We start from the raw sequence: 22,948 nt of genomic DNA, 5'->3' as shown, positions 1-22,948 counted from the left end.
TCCTGAATGCATATACATGGGTTATTCTTTCTCTCCTTATTAAATAGAAAAGTCAAGTTACCTCTGGCTAAGTCCAATGTCTCCAACTGATTTCAATCTCATGTTTTGCTGTGAATTATATTGTTGATTAAAATTAATTCTCCCCTCTCTTCACAAGCCATCTCATCATTTAAGTTCATTTTTGACACTTCCATGTTGAAAAAAATCAAATTTCCTCTGAATGTATTGTTCCTCAAATTTTGCTCTCCAGACCCTCTGTTGACAAACTTAATGTGCACCTACCCTATCCTCATATGCACCTCACTCTTTGACTCACAAAGCTCAACACAAATATCCTCTTTCATAAAATTTGGAGATAACTAGTGATCTCTCAATAAGTAATCACTTACTTGGAACCAAAAATTGGACCGCAGTCTCCTTTCTGGAACTCTCTATTCCTTGCTTTCTCTGACATCACAGAGAAAGCATAAGTTAGTGTTTGAAGGAAACTCACCCAATCTTACCAGTCAGAGGTTACTTCTGCATTTAGACCAGTTTTGAGAGAGAATATAAATAGTTGGATAGATGGATAGATAGGTAGATACATGGATCAATCAATAAATTTATAATGGCAAATTGGATGACTGTTCTGAATGAGTAATAGCAGCACAATTAAGTAGGAGTGGAAGCAAAACACTAAATTTGGTTGGATTCAGTGACGGGATCTCTGAGAAACTGACATTTGAAATGATTGAAAGAAAATAAGTATGGAATGGGAAGGTATGTTTGTGGACTGGGGTGGAAATGAAGTGTGAGAATCATCCTGATTGTATTCAAACTACTCTAGACACTTCTTTCCCCTATCCACTACAAACAACTCAAACAACACTGTTGGAACAGCTTGAACTGGTCTGTTGATACATTTATTCAATTTCCTTAATTTCTTCCACTGCTATCTCTAAATTGAAAGTGATAAAACACATATCTAGATACTATATCTCAGTTTTCATGGATTTTGCTTAATTATTTGCACTTAAAGTGAAATATAGTGCAAGACATTAACTCTTCTACACCCAAAGTATAAATACTTTTCTTCCCCTAGTCTCAAATCTTAGTTAAAGGCTCCACCAGACATTCAGAGATTGATCCCTTACATGACCTGTTGAAACAGCTAAGCCTAACCAAATATTGCTGTTGTCTCTACTAAGGATGATTCTCACACTTCATTTCCACCCCAGTCCACAAACATACCTTCCCATTCCATACTCATTTTCTTTCAATCATTTCAAATGTCAGTTTCTCAGACATCCCTTCACTGAATCCAACCAAATTTAGTGTTTTGCTTCCACTCCTACTTAATTGTGCTCCTATTACTCATTCAGAACAGTCATCCAATTTGCCATTATAAATTTATTGATTGATCCATCTAGCTACCTATCTATCCATCTATCCAACTATTTATATTCTCTCTCAAAACTGGTCTAAATGCAGAAATAACCTCTGACTGGTAAGATTGGGTAAGTTTCCTTCAAACACTAACTTATACATTTTAAATACTGAGAAATATCATGTTACAACCTTCTAATGTACCCTCAAAAATCTACCCCCAAATACCTAAGTCAGACTAAACAATTACATTCTGATTATATATATATAGAGAGAGAGAGAGAGAGAGAGGGAGGGAGAAAGAGAGAGAGAGAGAGAGTGAGGCAGTTCACATACATGCAACTATCCAAAGATCCAAAGTGTACAATCAATTGCCCATGGTACCATCATACAGCTGTGCATCCATCACAATTAATTTTTTTTCAATTTTTAGACCATTTTCATTACTCCAGAAAAGAAATAAAGACAAAAAAGGAAACTCAACTCCTCCCATACCCCTAACCACACCCCTCCATTATTAATTCATAGTTTTGGTATCATAATTTGTTACTGTTGATTAAAGAATGTTAAAATACTACTAACTATAGTATATAGTTTGCAATAGGTATGTATGTTTTCCTATATGCCTATTATTAACTTCTAGTTATAGAGTCATACATTTGTTCTAGTTCATGAGAGATTTCTAATATTTGTATAGTTAATCATGGACAGTGTCCATCACAAGATTCACTGTTTTATTCATTCTCATCTTTTAACCTCCAACTTTCCCCCTGGTGACATACGTGACGCTGAGCGTACCCTTTCCACCACCTTCACATACCTTTCAGCACTGTTATTCTCACAACATGCTACCATCACCTCTGTCCATTTCCAAATGTTTAAGTTCACCCTAGTTGAACATTCTCCTCATAATAAGCAACCACTCTCCATTCTTTAGCGTCATTCTATATCCTGGTAACTTATATTTCATGACTATGAGTTTACATATTATATTTAGTACATATCAGTGAGACCCTGCAATATTTGTCTTTATGTGTCTATCTTAATTCACTCAATATAGCACCCTCAAGGTTTCTTCATCAACCCATTATTTTAAGATGGTTTTGTTCACACAACATAGATTCCATCCTAAGTAAACAATCATTGGTTCCCTGTATAGTCATGTATTTATGTATTTGGCACCATCACCACTGTCTATATAAGGACATCTCCATTTCTTCCACAAAGCAGGAGGAAGAGTCCAGGAAGGCAGAGAGAAAAAAGAAAAAAAAGAAAGAGTAAAAAAACCACGACAGCTAGAAAGCAACAAAAGGAAAGACAGCATTAAACTAAAGTAGAATAAAGAGTCAGGCAAAATCACCAATGCAAGGAGTCCCATATCCTTCCCCTATTTCCCCCCACCCCATATGCATTTACCTTTGGTATATTGCCTTTGTTGTATTAAAGGAAGCATAATACAATGTTTCTGTTAATTATAGTCTCTGGTTTGCATGGACTGTATTTCCCCCCAATCCCAACCTATGTTTAACACCTTGCAGTGTTGACATTCATTTGTTCTACCTCATGTGAAAACATATTTTTACCTTTTAATACAATCACTGAGCACCATAGGTTTCCCTGAGTTATACAGTCCCAGTCTTTATCTTTTGTCTTTTGTTCTGGTGTCTCACATTTTCCTAACCTTCCTGTCTCAACCACACTCACACTCATCTTTGTTCAGTGTACTTACATTGCTGTGCTGCTATCTCCCAAAATTGTTTTCCAAACCTCTCACTCCTGTCTTTTCCTTTTCTGTCTGCAGTGCTTCCTTTAGTGTTTCCTGTAGAGCAGGTATCTTGGTCACAAACTGTCACTGTCTCTCAGAGAATATTTTAAGCTCTCCCTCCTATTTGAAGGACAGTTTTGCCAGATATAGGATTCTTGGTTGGTGGTTTTTCTCTTTGAGTATCTTAAATATATCACACCACTTCCTTCTTACTCTATGGTTTCTATTGAGAAATTCGCACATAGTTTTATCAAGCTTCCTTTGTATGTGATGGATTGCTTTTCTCTTGCTGCTTTCAGGACTCTCTTTATCTTTGATGTCTGAAAGTATGATTATTAAGTGTCTTGGAACAGGCCTATTCAGATCTATTCTGTTTGGGGTATGCTGCACTTCTTGGATCCATAATTTTCTGCCTTTTATAAGAGATGGGAAATTTTCATTGATTATTTCCTCTATTATTGCTTCTGCCCCTTTTCCTTTCTCTTCTCCTTCTGGGACACCCATGACATGTACATTCCTGCTTTTCATTTTTGTCCCTAAGTTCCTGGAGACATTGCTCATATTTTTCCATTCTTTTCTCTATCTGTTCTTTTGTGTGTAGGCTTTCAGGTGCCTTGTTCTCCAGGTCCTGAGTGTTTTCTTCTGCCTCTTGAGATCTGCTGTTGTATGTTTCCATTGCGTGTTTCATCACCTGTTGTGCTGGTTTGAATGTATTATGTCCCCCAGAAAAAGCCATATTCTTTGATGTAATCTTGTGGGGCAGACATATTAGTGGAGATTAAGTTGGAATATTTGGATTAGTTTGCATGGAAATGCACCCCACCCAACTGTAGGTGATAATTCTGAAAAGATATTTCCATGAAGGTGTGGTCCCACCCATTCAGGGTGGGCCTTGATCAGTGGAGCCATATAAATGAGCTGACAGGCAAAGGGAACTCAGTGCAGCTGTGAGTGATGTTTTGAAGAGGAGCTACAGCCAAGAGGGACACTTTGAAGAAAGCACAGGAGCTGCAGATGAGAGACATTTTGAAGACAGCCATTGAAAACAGATGCTTGCTCCAGAGAAGCTAAGAGAGGACAAATACCCTAAGAGCAACTACGAGTGACATTTTTGAGGAACTGCAGCCTAGAGAGGAACATCCTGGGAGAAAGCCATTCTGAAACCAGAACTCTGGAGCAGATGCCAGCCTGGTGCCTTCTCAGCTAAGAGAGGTTTTCTGGACACCATTGGCCATTCTCCAGTGAAGGTACCTGATTGTTGATGCATTACCTTGGACACTTTATGGCCTTAAGACTGTAACTGTGTAACCAAATAAACCCCCTTTATAAAAGCCAATCCATTTCTGGTGTTTTGTGAAAAGGCAGCATTGGCAAACTAGAACACTTATGTTGTGTCTTTCATTTCCATAGATAATGCTGGTTGTTTTTTCAAAGTTTCAATTTCTACCTTATGTACATCCTGTGTTTTCATTATATGGTTCATCTCTTTTGCCATATCTTCCCTAAACTTTTTTAATTGATTTAGTATTAGTTGTTTAAACTCCTATATCTCAGTTGAAGTATAAGTTTGTTCCTTTGGGCCATAATTTCATTTTTCCTAGTGTAGGTTGTAGTTTTCTGTTGTCTAGGCATGGTTTCCTTGGTTACCCCAATCAGGTTTTCCCAGACCAAAATGGGCTGAGGTCCTAGAAGGAAGACATATTCCATATCTGGTTTCCCTGAGCGTGTGTCTTAGAAAATTAGTACACCCTGTGAGGCCTCAAGTCATTAGGCTTTTCTGCCCAGCAGGTGGTGGTTAGTCTGTAACTCTAGACTGGTATAAGGAGGTATGGTCCATGACTGTTTTCCCCCAGGGTCTGGAGTGTGGTTCTGAATGGAAGGTGGGTAGTAGAGCTGGGTCCCATCTCTTTCTTCTTAGGGAAGATACCCCTTCTAGGGAGAGGTCATTAGCATATGAATGATCTCTCTCTGCCTGTGCTATCTCCAACCTTGTCTGGGTCAGAGCACTGGTAACTGAAAATGGCTGAAGCTTTCTCCACTGAACTGAAACAGTGACAGAAAGCCCCCTTCAGGGCCAGTCTGTGGCCACCCTCCAGCTCTCCAAGGTCAGCCATCACCCAAGGCTCTGTCTGCTTCTTGGGAATTTGTAGCTTGTATCAAGCAGTCCATGTTTGTTAATTAAAACCCTTGTTGGAGTTCAGCTGAGCTGCATTTACTTGCTCAGAGAGAGCTGCTCTCTAGCACCATGCAGCTTTGTAGCTTGAGCCATGGGGGCAGGGGGCTCCCAGCTTGGATCTGCAGTTTTTAATTACAGAAATTATTCTGCAATCTCAGGCTTTCCTCCCAATTCAGGTTGGTGTATGATGAGTTGGATGGTCACATTCGTCCCCCCACAGTTTTCCAGATATTTACTAGCTGTTCCTTGCTGTTTATTAGTTGTTCCAGTGGGACTAACTAGCTTCCACTCCTTTCTATGCTGCCATCTTAGAGCCTCTGATTAAATTTTGATTTATGAAAAAAGGGAGGTCTTTCCCTCCTCGTAAAAATTCTCTCCATGTTGTCATATGTTTCATGACATCATTCCTTAATTCAAAATGGATCAAAGCGGGGTGGGCAAGATAGTGGAGCAGTGAGGTGTGAAATCTAGTTACTTATCTAGGGCAGCTGGTAAATAGCCAGGAACTGTCTGGAAGAGCCATGTTTTGGGGGACTTCTGTGACTAGTCACACATCAGACACCAATGAAGAATGGCTGGAATGGCTGAGACTGCAGCAAAAAACTAAGTGTCTCTGGCTAGGGGGCTGATGCCCCTCCCACCAAGGCACAGCAGACTATCTTCGAGTTGCTTCAGCACAGTCCCAGGCAAAGGCAGAAATTAAGAATTAAAGTTGTGTGAGAGTAACTGTTCATGAGAAAGAGATAATAGTCTAAAGGGAAAAACTGCCAGCCAAGAAATCTATATCCAGCAAAACTGTCTTTCAAAAATTAAGGAGAGATTAAAATATTTTCAAACAGACAGACACTGAGAGATTTTGTGAATAAGAGATCTGTGCTTCAAGAAATACTAAATGGACTGCTACAGGCTGAAAGGAAAAGACAGCAGAGAAAGAGGTTTGGAGAAGGGTGTAGAAATTAAAATTACCAGAAGGGTAAAAGGAGAGAGAGAGAAAAAAAATAATAAGGTACAACATATAAAATCCAAAAGACAAAATGGTAGAAAAAAGTACTGCCTTTATAGTAATAATACTAAATGTTAATGGAATAAATTCACCAATAAAAGAAACATAGACTGCCAGAATGGATTAAAAAACAGGACCCATCTACGTGCTGTTTACAAGAAAATCACTTTAGACACAAGGACAAAAATAGGTTGAAAGTGGAAGTTTGTAAAAATGAATTTCATGCAAATAACAGCCAGAAAAAAAGCAGGAGTAGCTACATTAATAACAAATAAAACTTCAAATGTAAAACAATTAACAGAGACAAAGATGGATTGTTATATTTAATACAAGGGATAATTCATCAAGAAACCAAAACAATCATTAAATATTTATGCACCAGGCCACAGTGTCCCAAAACACATGTGACAAACACTGACAATACTGAAAGGAGAAGTAGATACCTGTACAATAATAGTTGGGGACTTCAATACACTGCACTTATAATGGATAGAACATCTAGACAAAGGACCAATAAGGAAATAGAGAAGCTGAATTGCAAGATAAATGAACTAGTCTTGACAGACAGTTACAGAACACTAAACCTTACAAGAGAAAGATACTTATTTTTCTCAAGTGCTGAGGGAACATTCTCTAGGATAGACCACATGTTGGGTAACAAAGCAAGTCTCAATAAATTAAAAAAAGATATACAAAACACCTTCTTGGATCATAATGGAATGAAGTTGGAAGTCAATAATAGGCAGAAAGTCTTAAATTTCACAAATATATGGTGGCTACATAACACACTGACAACTAGTAGGAAAAGGAAGAAATTAAAAGAGAAATTAATGAATACCTCAAGGCAAATTAAAAGAGAAATTAGTAAATACCTAGAGAGAGAGAGAGAAAGAGAGAGAGAGAGAGAGTGGTTGCAAATAAATGCAATCAGAAATGGGAAAGGAAACATAACTACTGAACCTGAAGAAATTAAGGAGATAATGAGGAGATACTATGAGCAACAATATGCTAATAAACTAGACAACCTAGACAAAATGGACAACTTCCTAGAAAAGCATAAACAACCAACATTGACTCAAGAAGAAATAGATGACATCAACAAACAAATCACAAGTAAAGAGATTGAGTCAGTCATCAAAAAGCTCCCAAAAAGTAAAAGCCCAGGACCAGATGGCTCCACATCTGAATTCTACCAAGCATTAAAAAATGAATTAGTACTAATCCTACTCAAACTCCAAAAAAAATTGAACAAGAGAGAAAGCTACATAACTCATTCTATGAAGCCAACATCACCCTAATACAAAATCAGACAAAGATACTGCAAAAAAAAAAAAAAAAGAAAGAAAATTATAGACCAATGTCTTTAATGAATATAGATGCAAAAATCCTCAACAAAGTACTTGCAAATCAAATCCAGCAACACATTAAAAGAATTATACACCATGACCAGGTGGGATTTATTCCAGGTAGGCAAGGCTGGTTCAACAGAAGAAAATCAATTAATGTAATATACCACATCAATAAATCAAAGAAGAACCACATGATCATCTCAATCAATGCAGAAAAGGCATTTGACAAAATTCAACATCCTTTCTTGATGAAAACAGTTCAATAGAAGGGAACTTTCTCAATATGTTAAAGGCAATATATGAAAAACCCACAACTAAGATCATATTCAATGGGGAAAGACTGAAACATTTGCCTAAAGAGCAAACTATTGTTTTGGGTAACTTTTATATACCAAAAATATAACTGAAGTTACCACACCTGGTTGGAATCTTAGCCAAGCTGAAGAAGATTGAAGTCAAGGTCACTGATAGCTGGGCTAGCATTGAAGAGCAGATAGAAGATACAAAGTCTGATCTTCTCAGACTGGATTTACATGAAGGGGATTCTCCAGAGTGGATCAAGAAAATAGCAGAATCACTGGAGCAGGCCTGGCCTACTGCTGCCTCAGCCCCAAAAACAACAGCCAGTCTTGTGAGTACTGCTACCAAAGGCATCTTTGGTGGAATAATTGATATATTAACTTATGCTAAACCCATATTCATCCTAAAAATTATTACTATATTTATAGCATTGATTTTAAGATTCTGATATGGCTTCCAAATTCTTGGAAAAAGAAGGAACAGTAAGTGACCATGGAGAGGGACGAGGAAATACTGCTGTTTTACAGCATTTTCATAAAACCTTATAACAAGGCCTTAGTAGTGAAGTATGTAAGTGGAAACTTCAATCTGCTCTGTTAACACTGTACACTCCTTATAGTGTTAGGAATGTAACACATCATTTTGAGAGTATCTTTACTGTAACTAACAATAAGAAACTTAGTCTGAAATATATGTGTAAAATATATGCAGAAGAGTTCCTGGATAGAAAATATTTGTTTTATGAGACTGATCCAAATTCTGAGTGCTTTCTTGCAATAAAAATGGGATATAGCATCTAGGTTACTATTCAAGAGTTAAAGAGACACTTAATAAATTGTCATGACATACATTTTGCTTTGCCATAACCTACTATTTCAGTGATCTGGGAGATACGAGAACACCCAATCACACACAGAGCTTTGCAAACAAGCATGACTGGCACCTGACTTTGAGCCTGTATATCCCAGCAACAACTCTGTTTCCTCTGCTGTGCAAGCTATCACACCTGCTGAGCATTCTGATCTGCCAGAACACCTAAGCAGCCAGGAAGGAGATCTGTATCCATCACCATGGAGAACATCTTCCAGGATGACAACCGCAATAGCCTTCAACTCAATGGGACTTGGAGATGTGGTAATGACTTTGACAGCACATGGAAATTTGATTTTTCTTTGCTGCAAAAATGTCACTTGGTGTGGTGGAAAGTTTAAATCTAAATGTAATCCTATACAATGTTTTTCTGTATGCTATAATTACTGGCTTTGGAACCCCCCTATAAAAGGGGGAACAAAGCAATTATATGGTATTTGGATTTTGATCTCCCTGAATTAGATAAACCAGTAACAGAATACTGTAAATATCCTTTAGATTTTAGTCCACATATAAGAACTCTACTGTCAGAACATATGAATAAAACAGTCTCTATTTTGAATAAGTGGGCTACTGACCCTAAACAAATACATTCTATCTACAGGTACTGCCAATTTCTGAAAGGGAAGAATTTCAGAGATCAGTGTTGATTAACCTTTATGAAATGAACATAGGAGAACAAGGAGAGCCAGATATTAATCAAATTAATGATGTAAAGAGTTATATAGAATTAGGAGACAGAGATGAGCAGGAAAGGGTATCACAGGATAACATTTCTACTGAGGAATCTGATAATGAGAACACTGATTCCTTCTCCCTATGCTGCTCTCAAATACCACCTGATGTTTTCTGTTCTGATACTGAAGAACCAGTTATTCCTTCTGCTACAGAAGCATATTTAACAGAACTGTTACCTGAAGACACTCATGTACAATTTGACAAAAGTGGAAAGGCCTTATTATAATGACTGGGACAGATGATTCATATCCTTCAAGTTCTATATCAGAAGATTATACTGAAGAAGTTAAACAGTTTAAAAAGGTGTGATTATTTTCAGGAAAGCAAAAAGGTCCCCTCAACCTTCCTAGATACAGATTAATATGTAATCACCTGGCCCACTGCAGGTATTACTTTAATCATAGATGAGTCAACCTGATGTAGCAAAGTTGAATACAGTCCTAGTCAAATGTATGTTTATCAATATGATGTAATGGCTAAACTAATCATAGAATAAAATGATAAAAATATATTAACAAGTTAGAGACAAGTAATAGTAATGTTTCCTAATTTCTAGACTTTATATAAGTATGTTATATTGCTCTTACAAAAGTCATAGCTTAATTAACAAAAATATTATTAGTAGAGTTTTACAGGCATTCAAGACTAAGTCTCTGATAATGTGGATAACCTTCTTTGATCTTTAACCGCTCTTGGATCAAGACAGTTTGTTTAGTGACTCACTAGTGTTCACGATGCATCACTTAATGTAAAATTAGAATACAACTTAATTAAATTTACTCTAAATCAAGATGCTATAGATTTTCTGTAACTCAAACAAGGGGAACTCTCTAATCTCATGTCCAGCTGCATCTGGAGGAAGTGGGGCTCCCAGGCTTGGTAATGTGTCAATTAATTTTTACATTGTAAACTTGTTCCTTATACCATAAGTGCACATTTAGTAAAAGGTGTGTTATATGTTAAAAAAAAGTGGATAAAAGACTTAAATATAAGAACCAGGACTATAAAACTCCTGTAAGAAAATGTAGGGAAGCTTCTTTAGGACCTTGTCTTAGGCAATGGTTATTAAATTTTACCTCCAAAGCACAAGCAAAAATAAATAAATAAATAAATAAATAAATAAATAAATGGGACCTCATCAAAATTGAAAACTTTTGTGCTGCAAAGGAGTCTATGACAAAAGTGAAAAGAGAACCTATTCAGTGAGAGAAAATATTTGGAAGCTACATATGTGATAAGTTTAATATCTAAAATATATAAAGCAATCCTACAACTCAACCATAAAAAAACAACTCAATTTAAAAATGGGCAAAAATTTAAACAGAATGAACATTTCCACTTCACCAGCTAGAGTAGTGATATGGATTGGGATAACATTAATAGCAGTAGCTTTTTGATTGTGGAAACACCAAAGTCTGTATTTTGCAGTTCCTGGGAATGTTCCTTCTGCAAAGGACAGTTTCATTTTACACCTTGAAATCTATTTTGTTTTTTATATAATATATAACACTCTTGGGCCCAGCAATGCCTTACTCAATAGATATTCTCTGTTATCCCATTTATAACAGCAATGATTGTGCTAAAAACATGAATTTTAGTGGACAAACTCATTCTGGAAGCTAAATAGCTAAGGTGGCAAGGCAGAATGGCCCATCAAGGTAAGGTTTTTGAGAAAATACTGCAGCAGAATGTTCAGCTGGGAAAAAAGATGATTTATGTGTGCTGGAGAACATTGGTCATAGTATCTTGGAGGATTGCTGAATGGCATTTTGGAATTTGGGGCTCTCTGAATCTAGCAGAAGCTTTTCTGTGACTTTTAGGAACAAAAACCTACTTTTAGGTGGAGGGACCAGGGTGACAGATTGGGTGAAAGGGTGAAGCCTCAGCCTTTATTACCCAATCATTAGCACCTGGTCCCAGTCTCACCAGCTTGAGCCTTTTCCCCACAGGCAAAATGAGAACACAAAGGAGGTTATCAAACACTTAAATTGATGTCAACAAGAAAGTGGGGAATCCAAGCATGATAAACCTCAAGCAATGGAAACATGAGCTTAATGTATAAAAGTTATAAGCAAATATTAGGGGCAGTGACTTAAGTAGATCATTGTTTTTTTTAGAGTATTCCATCTGCATTAGTAAGGCTGAAATATAAAATAGTATTTTTTCTCAAGATATACCCTCTGACTACCTGCACAAAATCTCTTAAGGCACTTTTTTTTACATGATGTCAAAAGAACTAGGTGACAAACATTGGGACTGGCGGTTTGATGTGCTGAGCTCTCGAGCATGGGACTTGTCCTTATGAAGCTCATTACCACAAAGAAGAGTCTAAACTTGCATGTAATGGTGCCTAAGAGTCTCCCCAAGTGCCTCTTTGTTGCTCAGGTGTGGCCCTTTCTCTCTCTAACTGAGCCATCTCGACAGGTGAACTCACTGCCCTCCCCCCTACGTGGGACCTGACTCCCAGGGGTGTAAATCTCCCTGGCAATGCAGAATATGACTCCCGGGGATGAATGTGGACCCGGCATCGTGGGACTGAGAGTATCTTCTTGACCAAAAGGGGGATGCAAAATGAGATGAAATAGTTTCAGTGGCTGAGAGATTTCAAATGGAGTCAAGAGGTCACTCTGGTGGACATTCTTATGCACTATATAGATAACACCTCTTAGGTTTTAATGTATTGGAATAGCTAGAAGTAAATACCTGAAACTAGCAAACTCCAACCCAGCAGTCTGGACTCCTGAAGACAATTATATAATAACGTAGATTACAAGGGGTGACAGTGTGATTGTGAAGACCTTGTGGATCACACCCCCTTTATCTAGTGTATGGATGAGTAGAAAAATGGGGATAAAAACTAAAGGACAAATGGGGTGGGATGGGGGGATGATTTGGGTGTTCTTTTTTCACTTTTATTTTTTATTCTTGTTCTGGTTCTTTCTGATGTAAGGAAAATGTTCAAAGATAGATTGTGGTGATGAACGCATAACTATGTTATCATACTGTGGACAGTGGATTGTATACCATGGATGATTGTATGGTGTGTGAATGTATTTCAATAAAACTGACTTTAATAAAAAAAAAAAAATTAAAAAAAAAAAAGTGAGAAGAGCCAGATGATGGAATTATTAAAGAAGTTGAAGCAAAAAAAAAAAAAAAAGAACTAGGTGACGGTACCGTGAACAATTGATCATACACTGTGGATGATCGGTATGTGAATGTATCAATAAAACTGAATAAAAATGAGGGAGAAATTAAGACATTCTCAAACAAAGCTGAGGAAACTCATCATCACAAATCTGCCCTACACGCAATGATAAATGGAGTTCTTCAGACTGATGGGAAAGCACAGAGACTGTCTTTCAAAGTGGTGTAAAGAAATAATGACCTGTTGTCACAGGATAACATCTTTACTAAGGAATCTGATGAGGATACTGACTCCTTCTCTCTATGCTGCTCTCATATACCACATGATGTTTTCTGTTCTGATATGAAGAATCAGTTATTCCTTCTGATCTAGAAGCTTATTTAAAACACTCAAGAAAAACTTCCAAGGGATAAAAAGTAGAAAGCACATACTATAATAACTGGGACAGATGATTCATATCTTTCAATTCCTATAATAGAAGATCATACTGAAGGAAAAGCTGAACAGTTAAAATAGCTCTGAATACTTTCAAGAAAGCAGAAAGGCCCTCTCAACCCTTTTAGATACAGATAGCAGGTAACCAACTAGTCCTCTATGTAAAAATAAACAGGATGGGGCTGCAGCTGTTACTTTAATCATAGAAAAGTTGTAAGTAATGTAGCAATGCTGAGTAGAGTTCTAATCAAATGTCTATCAACATGTTGTAATGCCTAAACTAATCACAGAATGAAATAAGAAAACTATACTAATAAGGTAGAGACAAGTAATAGTAATCTCTTCTAATTTTTAGATTTTATATAAGTAAAAATCTATATTGTTCTTACAAAAGTCGTATCTTAATCAGTAGAAATATTTACAATGGAATTTTGCAGATATTCAAGACTAAGTCCCTGATAATGCTGTGGACACCCTCCTTTGATTTGAACCACTCTTGGATTGAGACACTTGTGAATCACTCATGCATCAGGACACTTTGAGGGTCGCCCATGTTTCACAGCACATCATTTATCACTCAGTTTAAATTTCAAAATAGAGTATGACTTAATTAAATGTACTCAAAATCAAAAATGTTATAAATAATCTGTAACTCAGAGAAGGGGGAGCTCTCTGATCTCATGTCCAGCTGCATCTGGAGCAGTGGGGGCTCCCAAGCTTGGTAATATATCAATGAATTTTTACACTGTAAACTTGTTCCTTTTACCTTAAGTTCTCCTTTAGCAAAAATGCATTGACATTGAATTCTTGCCTCACATTCTCTTTACTTATAAACTATTGTCTGTCCCTATGCTCTTAATTGAGTGGGAAGTTACTTGATGCAGCCCAAACTAATTGAATCATGACCTGATAAGGCTCAGGCCTTTTCCAATGGAGAGCATAGGTTTGAGGTGTAAAGAGACCAACCTGTGAAAATTGGTGCCCAACCAGGAGCTCAGACAAGAATAATTTATATTTTGTCCCTTGGTTAATTTTCCCTAGGGACTTTAGGCACTAACATGGACTTTTGGTTTGACTGTGAATCTATTAATTTTTATTCACCGTCTAGGTCTTTTATTATCCATGGAGAGATGTCCTTTGCAGTGGCTAGCTATTTCTTATGATGCATTACTGTATTTAGCAACTTAAAAATTAGATCTATATATTTTATGTTTTTGTTGGCTGCAATTATTTGACCATGTTTTTAAAAATTGTTTTGTGCTCATGCAAATTAATAAAAGCATATCTTAAGTCTGTGCAAGTGGGTGATCCACCTTGTGCTTAGCTGGAGGGCACTTGCGAGGGCAATTAGTCCTACCCTTTGTGCTGACGTTTCTAGTGGGAGAGGCAGTATTTGCTGCTGAATATTTTGCTTTCTGTAGGATGACATTCAAGATTGTCCAGCACTGCTGCCTGATAGGGACTTAGTTTCTCCTTTGTGTGCCACTGTCCCCCTTTTGCTCCAATACAGTAAGGACATGAGGGGAGTTCAAATTAACTTTTTGTTTCTCATAAGAGTTCACAATTGTTGCCACTGTCCTCAGGCCAGTGGGCCCTTCTTGGGCTACAGTGTTAAAATGTTTTCACAAATAAATCACTGGTCCTATATATTTCCAAAAGTTTATACAAGAACCTTGTAGGACATGCCCTGCTTTTCATGGACACATAGGTTAAATTTTTTCATGGTATCAGGGAGCTCAAGGCTGGAGCTGATATTAATTTGCCTTTAAACTCTGAAAGGCAATTTGTACATCTCATGTCCATTTTAAAGGATTTTTTTTTTCATTTCCCTTTATGTCCAGATATAGAGGTTTGGCTATAAATCGAAAATTTGGTATTGATAGTTGACAATGGCCAGTTACACCTAAGAATCCTGAGCTGCTTTTTGTTCTTTGGCATGGCCACTTGCCAAAGGGGGTAACCTGCAAAACATCTCATGTGGAGCTTTACTCCCTGAACATTTCTGGACAAAACTTGCATTTTTGAAACACTGTGGTAGCATAATTTAATTACACTGCTGTTTTATTTCTATGTCAAATTCTTCTCATCTGAATGCAAAGAATTTTTATAAGTCTTTATTATTGGAAAGCAATAAATGGCAGTTTCTAAAGTTAAACTAAGTATATGTATTAGAAATATGGATGAGGAGAGTACACAGATTAGGTACTGTGGAATGTATATTTCCTACCACTGGATTTATAGCTCTTAAATTCTGGACAAAGTAGTAATTTTGAGTTCTTGGTGTTATTCGTCCTTATTCTAAAATCTTTTAATTGGTGGCAAGTGTTCTCTCTTCTCTTCACCTAAGTGGACATTGTTTAAACACATTGGAATCATGTTCAGCCACAATGTTAATGTGACTTGTACACATCTCTGGCTCACCTGCAGGATATTTCACAGCTCTTCTTAGGCACTTGTGGCTCCCCTGGATCTTTCAGTGCAGTCTGTAGGCCTGCTCCTAGATTGGAAATTCATTTCAGAGAGAAAGAGAGATGGGGGGAGGGGGGGTTGTGAAGGAATTTGTAAGTCATTTGACCTTTTTCCAATTTGGCATTGTTGATGCTGTGAGAAGTCATTAGCAACTTCAGATATGCCCATAACAAGGACTGATTACTTTTAAGTGCAATTAAGTCTCCTGTCTAGCAGAAAATTTACTAAGTTCTTACCCACTTGCAATGAGACCCAAGGTTCTCTGTGGGTGATCAGGATGGTTTCCCAATGGGTGGAAAGTGCCCCTGGGCCCTGTCACTACAAGTCGTTGTCTAGTCTCCTGTGAGCTGTGGACACTGGATTGCTGGGGTCCCTTGTTTCCCTTTGCATCAAGCTGGGACATTCCCATTTCCAACATCCTCCCCCTCAGCAATATGCATATGCTGGAGGCCCAGCAGTTTCCTTGGGGCCCCTGGGGCTTTTTACCTTTGGCAGACTCCTTTTACTGCTGAAAAGTTTCCTCAGGACTGTTCTTAAGACATTAGCCTTCCAGTTAGCTTTATAGGAGATAGCTTTCTTTCTATCCTTTCCTTGAGCTGCATCATGAGTATAGAACACTTTAAAGGTAATTTTCACCAGGACTGAAAATGGTAACTTAAGTCCACCTTAACTTTCTATAATTTCCAACAAATGTCAGGGGCACTCTGACAAATAAAAGACTGATTTACAGTGCATTGATTTATTGGGTCCTCTGGGCTTATATTAGGAAATTTAAGGTAAGCTTCAAATAATCATTCTAAAAACAAGGATGGATTTTCATCTGGCTGCTAGACAACTTGCTGAATTTCATTATTTTGTTTAGGAACTCCATTTCTTAGTCTCACAATTATGCATGAATTCTGTTCTGCCAGTTTGTTTACTTGGGTCCCAATAGGGGACTACTTGTGGAAGAGCAAGATTTCCTGGGGCATGAACTGAATTTTCTGGTTTATCATTGGTTAAAGAATTAGCATAATTGAGCCCTTTTCTATCTAATTTTCCTTTCCTCTGAGGTTATAGCCCATTTAACAAAGTTTATATATCAGCCCACTTTGGACGATGCATAACAAAAATTAAGTTAAGCAAGTTTTTCATTTTCCTGGGATCCTCTTGATAACTGGGGACCCAGTTCTTCCAGTTGTGTAGATGTGAAGTAGAGAAAGGAGTTTTCTCATACCTTGTATCTATCTCAGCTGGCCCTTTTTGGAGAGGACACTGTCCCTGCCTTTGCCCTCCAGAGGTAGAGACACCCAACCTGAAGGTCATTTCACTCATGAAATGCGGTGAGAAGGCCAATTCAGGGGAATCTACAGGCATGAGGGGCTTGTTCCCAGCTTTCTGACAAGTTGCCAGAGGGAAAGGAAAAGTTGTAGGCTAGGGCGGGGAGGTAGGGAAAGGGAAGTGCAAAAAGTTCCCTTTTTCAGGAGAGTGGTGGGAGCACAAAACCCACAAGCATGGACCTAGAAATCTTGGCCACTAATGTTTCTGCCTGGAGTTCAAAAGCCTCAACCACAAGGGGGCTGGGTATCTTAGCCAACCCTTTTTACATTCTGGGGCTAGGTCTTTCCATTATTTCCTCTGGAGCACTTTCTGCTCATTGGGTAAAACACCATCCCCGAAACATTCTCCCCAGAGCTTTTTCTCTGAAATAGAGCCATCAAACACTGCACATAAGGAATTTTATCTCGTTTGTTCATTATCTTACAAAATAAATTTAGCTGCAAAGTAACATATTTTATTGACCGCTGGCTTGGCCACTAGCAGCCATCCTCTAATTTATACTGAAGACAAATTACTTTGCATAAAGGTCTTAGGTTTTTTTTTTTTTTTTGTCATAGGCTCATACCCAAATTGTTTTTAATGCTTAAGAATGCTATTTAAAGGCTCATCCATCTTAATTTTCTTAGATTTCTCACATATGTTGTTTCCTACTTAAAAAAAAAAAAAAGCTTTTTAGATAACTTAAGGTAAAACAGGACAAGACATAACACAAAACAAAAACTTAACCAAACCACAGACAGAAACAAGACCATTTAGCAAAGCCAAGTCCTAGGCGACCAAGTCTCAATGGCTAATCGCCCATGCCTGGGGCTGCACCCTCCAAGAACAACTTTGGCATAAATTTATGTGCCATGAGCGCCCAAACCGAGTGTGGTCTCCCGCTTACAGCTCCAGCAGTTTGTGTGACACTGAAGAAGAAACAAACAGCCCACAAACAAACAGAAGACAAGACCAAGAACTGGAGAAACTAGACCAAGGCTTGGGCAAGAACACGAGTCATCCAAACTCACCAAACCTGTTTTCCTCCTCAGCAGCAGCCCTTGGGGTCCCGGATGCAAGGGTCAAGAAACCCTCTCATCCAGCTCTAGGAGGAAAGTCTCTCCATCAGCCACGGAGCTGAGACTCGCGAATGTCCCACCTCGGGGGTCCAGGAACCCACAGAGCAGCACCTTGTTCAGACCTCGTGTCCCAGGGTCGGCGCCAAAACTGGAGCAGGGGCACTTCCGGGATCTGGGTTCGTCGCTCGGCGCAGCCTCATGACGTCACAGCGCGCCAGGCTGAAGAGGAAGAGAGGGTTAATTTACCCTGGTGGGGAGGACGGGGGATGATTTTCTGAATCAGTCTCCTCAAAGTGACTCTTCAATGGCTAAACCCATTAGAGACAAAGAGTTAATCATCTGGGTTAACAGAATTTCAGTAGTTTATCCTATTTCTTTTAGAGTTTATACTGGGAAAGGTGCCTCACGGTCTAGGGAGATAGAAGAAAGGCTGATTTATATCTGGGAGGTTTATGACAATAGATTAAAGCTTATTTAGGTTTTGGTGCAAATTGATATTTACATATGGCTGCAGACCTTATTTACATCTTGCTCCATTGTGAGACTAAAAATTTTCACCCCCTGCCTGCTTTCCATTTTAAGGTTACATTTAAAAGATGCTTTATGGTGATGTTTTAGGGTGAATTTAAAATTTTCTGCTTGCTTGCAGTTTTAAGGTTGTATTAAAAAGGTTACTGTTACAGAATGGTGCCAGGCTTGGTTTAGCACGCTGCTCTTTCTGTCTCAGAGTTCCTATAGTTTTATCTTTGAACTTGTGTTTTGCAAATGCAATGGGATAATGGAGGATGCACTTGAGTAGAGGAGCAATGTACAATACACACTCCTCCTTGCCCCATCACATATAGCATTTGTATATAGTATTCATGATGCCTCATGAGTACAGAATTCTGGCAGACCTAATAGATCAGAAACTCAAACAAGTACAGGGTACGTGTTCATGTCTACAGCTGTATAACTGGGGACATTGACACCTGGGAGGCCATGATTTCCATTTACCAGACCTTGCTTCAAACACAGAAGGAAGACTATGGCATTCTAAGGAACACAGATGACCAAGGAACCCTATCTTACCCTTTCTTACTAATTACTTCCTTGCATTAGACAACATCTCATGCTGAAAATGATCACATAGAAGGACAGGGAGAGATGGGGCAACTCATAGCTCCTTTCCCTTTTGGTCTTGTTGCAGCCCAAGAGGGCCTTGCCAGTCCAAAGGCCAAAGAAGACAACAAGCATTTTCTGATACAGGAACTTTTATTCAGGGCTTACTTACAGAGTGAGAAGTTATGGAGAGATCGTGACAGCTCTCTCAGGCCAGGAAGTCATTGTGTTCACAGAGAAGATGACTGAGTGATGCAAAAAAAGCAGAAAGCCTTTTATAAGGGTTTAAAACAAAGGCCTTCCTAAGGGTGAGGGGAGCATAGATGCAGGAATAGGTCATTTTGACCTGGGGGGTGGTGCAGGAAGGACTAGAATAACACTTAAACAATTACATTTTGGTCTTTTTGTGAGACTAAGAGCCTCTCATTTCCTGTCTGCTTGCATAAAGTTACATTTTAAGGTCAATTTACCCTTTTTCTCTTTACAGGCTTAGAAAGACTATAGGTTAAACATTTAGCTGCCTAGGTCACGCAGACTGCTGCGCACCAAAGATCTGCAGGCCTGTTTTCTCAGGCCATGGGTTGCCACATCTCTCCTCACACATCATTGAGCTATAGGTAGAGGGTTTATAGAATGTGCACAATGTAGCAAGAAGTACAGTTAATTTTTTTTTTTTTTTGCAGTATTTTCACCATTCTGGTAAGAACAAAATGCATATGCATGCATGAGATATAAAAAATGAATTACATAATTTTAGTGAGTCCTTATACAAATTTAATACTCTAATATTTACATTTAAAACTAGCATTGCCCACTACAAGGATGGATGGTAATATCTATGCTAATAATTTAGTTTTTTTATTTTTATTTATTTAGAAAGAAATTATATAGCAAATAAAAAGTTGGGAGAGAGACTGCAGAATAAATGAAGGAGCTTTCTATTTTAGTATCTTTAATGGCACTTTTCTCCTGCTTTTTTTAATGAAGTGCCTCATTTTTATTTTGCAGTGGTTTCTGCAAATTGTGTAGTCAGCCCTGCCTCCCTGCCACAGTGATTGGTTCAAAATGGGCATATGATTTATTTCAGGTGAAGGAGACTGAGTCCATGATTGCATTTTTCTGGAGCAAGGAAACATAGAAGCCTCCCTCCACTGTAAGCTGAGAGTATATATATCAGAACCTCTTGGTGATCAACCCAGAGGCCAGCTAAGCTCAGAGATGGAGAAAGTTTCCTGGTAGCATCATCTGAGCACCTGAGACCAGCCAAGCCTAACTATAACATGTTCTCTTTTTGCCCAAAACATTTGGGATCAAGTTTCTATTATTTGCAGCAAAACATTCCTGCTACTATAATCCCCTTGCCCAAAGGTCTTTGCTCTGTCCCTGCCCCTTTTGCCTATGTAATAAGGTGATCCTGAGGATTGGAATTCACATCAAACCCCTCCTTTCCAGTACACAAAATGCATACCCAACATATTCTGGCCACCCCAGTCTTCTCTTGGCTACACAAGTTCTCACAATCATGCTATCACCCCTAGTAAGCTATATTGTTATACAATGGTCTTCAAGGGTCAAGGCTACTGGGTTGGAGTTTGGTAGTTTCAGGTATTTACTTCTAGCTACTCCAATACATTAAAACTTAAACAGTGTTATAGTGCATAAGAATGTCCACCAGAGTGACCTCTTGACTCCATTTGAAATCTCTCAGCCACTGAAGCTTCACATTATTTCATCTCACATCCTTCTTTTGGTCAAGAAGGTGTTCTCAATCCAATGATGCCATGTTCAGGCTCATCCCTGGGAGTCATATCCTGCTTTGCCAGGAAGATTTACACCCCTGGGAGTCAGGTCCCACATAGGGGGGAGGGCAGTGGTTTCACTTGCAGAGTTGGCTTAGCTAGAGAGAGAGAGGGCCACATCTGAGCAACAAAGACACACCCAGGGGATCTCATAGGCACAACTATAAGCAGATTTAACTTCTCCTTTGCAGTAATGGGCTTCATAAGGGCAGGACCCAAGATACAGGGCTTGGCATACCAAGCAAAGGGCCAATTTTAATACTTACATCCTCCATGATGTACATTTTGCCTTGCCATCACCTACTCTTTCTAGTAAGTGCTCTAGGAGACACAAGAACACCCAAGCAGGCACAGAGCTTTGCATATGAGCATGACTGGCACCTGGTATTGAGCCCAGATATCCCAGCAAGTCTCCATTTTCTCTGCTGAGCATGCTGCCACATCTGCTGAGCATTCTGATCTGCCAGAACATCTGTGCAGCCAGGAAGGAGATTTGTATCCATCACCATGGAGGAGATCTTCCTGGATGACAATTGCAATAGACTTCAACTCAATGGGACTTGGGGATGTGGTAATGACTTTGCACATGGAACTTTGATCTTTCTTTGCTGTAAAATGCCACTTGGTGTGGTGGAAAGTTTAAATCTAAATGTAATCCTAAACAATGTTTTGCTGTATACTATAATTACTGGTGTTGGAACCTCCCTTAAAAAGGGGGGAACAAAGCAATTATATGGTATTTAGATTTTGATCTCCCTGAATTAGATAAACCAGTTACAGAATACTGTAAATATCCTTTAGATTCTAGGCCAGGTTTAAGAACTGTACTGTCAGAAATATGAATACAGCACTCTCTATTTTGAATAAGTGGGCTACTGACACTAATCAAATAAATCCTACCCACAGTTATGGCTACTTTCTGAAAGGGAAGAATTTCAGAGATCAATGTTGATTCACTTTTATGGAATGAACATTGGAGAACAAGGAGAGCCAGATATTAATCAAATTAATGATGGAATAGCTGTATTTTTTAAGAAAGCAGAAAGACCCTCTTAACCTTCTTAGATATAGATAGCATGTAACCACCTAGTTCTCTGTGAAAACAAGGTGGGCTGCAGCTGTTACTTTAATCATAGAGAAGTCATAAATAATGTAGCCAGGTTCAATACAGTCCAAATCAAATGTATGTTTATCAATATGATGTAATGGCTAAACTAATCAATAGAATAGAATTAAGAAAAACTGTATTAACAAGTTAGAAATAAGCAATAGTAATCTCTTCTAATTTTTATACAAGGAAAAGTATGTTACATTACTCTTACAGAAATCCTAGCTTAATTAGTAAAAATATTATCAGTACAGTTTTATGAGCATTCAAGGTTGTCTCTAATAATATGGATATCTTCCTTTCATCTTGAACAACTCATGGGTTGAGATGTTTGCTTCATGAGACATTCATGTCCATGAGGCATCATTTAATGTAAAAATAGAATATGACAAAGTTACTCTAAATCAAGGGCTATAAATTCTGTCTAATTGAAACAAGGGGGAGCTCTCTCTGATCTCATGTCCAGCTGTATCTGAAGAAGGGGGTCTCCCAAGCTTGGTAGTGTATCAATTAATTTTTACATTGTAAACTTGTTCCTTTTACCTTAAGTGCTCCTTTAGTAAAAATGTGTTAAAGGTGAATTCTGTTCTTGAGTGCTCTTTATCTTTTAAACTCTTGTCTGTCCCTATACTCTTAATTGAGTAGGAGGTTGCTCAAAAGAAGCCCAAACCCATTGAATCATGACCTGATTAGGCTAGGACTTTTCTAATGGAGATCATAGAATTGAGGTACAAAGAGATGAACCCATGACAGAAGGCAAATTATCTTTTACAGGTGATGATTGACAACTGAAAACACTGATAGATATCAACTGCAAAGTTAATAAAACTCTGTGAAATTGGTATGTAAATGTCCACAAGACATACCAAACTAATTGGCTTTAATATGTACCGCCCTATTCAATTAGGGCAAAGTATGGAAAAAAGGTTCCATTCAGAATACTA

At 38.3% G+C, this 22,948-nt stretch overlaps 1 protein-coding gene across 4 annotated transcripts in view; it reads right to left on the bottom strand.

The window, feature by feature from the left end:
* The window catches only part of LOC119520642 (zinc finger protein 596-like), a 28,255-nt gene extending 10,082 nt beyond the window's left edge, over positions 1 to 18,173 (bottom strand). For all 4 annotated transcript variants that reach the window (XM_037818638.1, XM_037818639.1, XM_037818641.1 and 1 more), the window contains exons 1-2: positions 17,949 to 18,173; positions 15,571 to 15,646 (exon numbers count right to left, since the gene is read on the bottom strand). The gene's annotated coding sequence lies outside the window, so the exon portion shown is untranslated. The remainder of the gene's footprint in view (positions 1 to 15,570; positions 15,647 to 17,948) is intronic.
* Positions 18,174 to 22,948: the final 4,775 nt, after the last annotated feature.

The sequence above is a fragment of the Choloepus didactylus genome, chromosome 25 (assembly GCF_015220235.1).
Source record: "Choloepus didactylus isolate mChoDid1 chromosome 25, mChoDid1.pri, whole genome shotgun sequence".
Classification (NCBI taxonomy): domain Eukaryota; kingdom Metazoa; phylum Chordata; class Mammalia; order Pilosa; family Megalonychidae; genus Choloepus; species Choloepus didactylus.
Note: the sequence above shows the minus strand (reverse complement) of the source record. Positions and strands in the feature narration are given on the sequence as shown.